Source organism: Triticum urartu, chromosome 7, assembly GCF_003073215.2.
Source record: "Triticum urartu cultivar G1812 chromosome 7, Tu2.1, whole genome shotgun sequence".
In the NCBI taxonomy this organism is placed as follows: Eukaryota; Viridiplantae; Streptophyta; class Magnoliopsida; order Poales; family Poaceae; genus Triticum; species Triticum urartu.
The window spans coordinates 113,077,896-113,079,994 of NC_053028.1; positions in this window are offsets into that span (position 1 = coordinate 113,077,896).

Genomic DNA, 2,099 nt, shown 5'->3' on the forward strand with positions numbered 1-2,099 from the left:
CCTGGCGGGAAACCGGCGGCCTCATCCCCGCAGGCCCGCGCTGCCCTGCCATCAGTCACTGGCGGCACCCGTCCGGTGGCTTGTTGCCCTTGCTGCAGTGCTCAGCAGGCCTGCCAGCTGTGTGGCCTTGAGCATCACATCGCCTCCCGGTTCCATCGACGCTACAAGGAAGATTTCGTTCGCCTGGATAATAATGGCAAGGGAAATGAAAAACAGGCTGCTACGCACCCCGTCCTACTCCATCGATCCTACGTGGTATATGGACACGGGAGCCACGAACCACCTCACCAACGAGATGGCCAAGCTCTCCACCAAGGAACCATATCGCGGTCATGATCAGGTGCATACAGCCAATGGAGCAGGTATGCACATCTTCCATGTTGGTCAAGCCTCACTCCTCACACACAACTTTCGTAAACTGCATCTTTCAAATGTTCTTCGTGTTCCCACTGCTACACGTAGTTTGTTGTCTATTCCTCAACTTACTCATGATAATAATGTCCTTGCTGAGTTTCACCCTTTTCGTTTCTTTATCAAGGATCGGGACACGAGGGCCGTTCTGTTTAGTGGTCGTCTTCGTCATGGTTTATATGCACTTGACGCGCCACCCACATCTCCTATGCAGTCTTCTCCCCAGGCGTTCAGCGGTGTTCGTGTGTCGTCTACACATTGGCATGCACGCCTTGGTCAGCCTGCTGCTCCTATAGTTCGTCATGTGCTACATCGTCATGAACTACCATTTGTGTCCAATAAAACTGCTGAAACAATTTGTGATGCGTGTCAGCAGGGCAAGAGTCACCAACTTCCGTTTTTAGAGTCTAGTAGTGTTGTGAACCATCCTCTTGAGCTTGTGTTTTCTGATGTATGGGTCATGCCCAAACATCCGTTAGTGGCCATAATTATTATGTCAGTTTCATTGATGCTTATAGCCGGTTTACTTGGCTTTATCTTATTAAGAGAAAATCTGATGTGTTTGATGTTTTTCTTCAGTTTCAAGCACATGTTGAGCGTCTCCTTAAGCAGATAATTATTCATGTCCAATCCGACTGTGGGGGTGAATATCACAAGCTCAACACGTTTTTCAACAAGCTTGGGATCTCGCACCGTGTGTCTTGTCCTCATACACATCAGAAGAATGGCACCGCTGAACGTAAGCATCGTCATCTTGTAGAAACTGATCTTACTTTGCTAGCTCATGCCTCCGTCCCGTTTCGGTTTTGGAGTGATGCCTTCTCCACCGCTTGTTTCTTGATAAATAGGCTACCCTCACGACTTCTGAATATGAAAACTCCTCTTGAACTCTTGCTCAACGAAATCCCAGATTACACTTTTCTCAAAGTGTTTGGGTGTGCATGTTGGCCCCATTTGCGTCCATACAACAAACGTAAGTTAGAGTTTCTATCTAAAAAGTGTGTTTTTCTTGGGTATAGTTCCCTTCACAAAGGGTACAAATGCCTACACGTTCCCACCAATCGCGTCTACATCTCTCGTGACGTCGTCTTTGATGAGAATGTTTTCCCTTTTCATGCACTTCTGAATAACTCTAAAACTCCTATCCCACCTGTCCACTCTTCCGTACCTGTGCCTGATCAATTTGTGGATGTTGCAAATGCTCCTGTGTTGCTTCCTAATCATACTACAGGTATTGGACGTGGTGCTCGTCTTGAGCTACTTGATGAACAGGTGCCGGATAATGATGATCCCCGGGTACCGAGCTCGAATTCGCCCTATAGTGAGTCGTATTACAATTCACTGGCCGGTGCAGCCGCCCCGCGGGCGCCGCCCTCACCCTCACTCGACCCGCGGGCACCGCCCTCACCGGCCTCGCAGGTGCCGCACCTACCCGCCTCGCGGGCGTCGCTCGCGCCTGGCCTGGCTGGGCCATCTGCCGTGACACCTGGCCCAGCCGCTGCCCCTTCTTCGCCGGCTTGGCTGGCCTCAGCGGGCCCAACGCCAGATCTGGGTCGGACGGCCACGCCTGGCCCGACGCCGCTGCTCTCTCTGGAGCCAGGCGGCTCTGACGCTGGCTCGCCGGCTGAGGCCTCGCCTCTGCAGTCGCATGTGCTGAGCCCGGCCACATCACCACAGCCTGTTGCCGC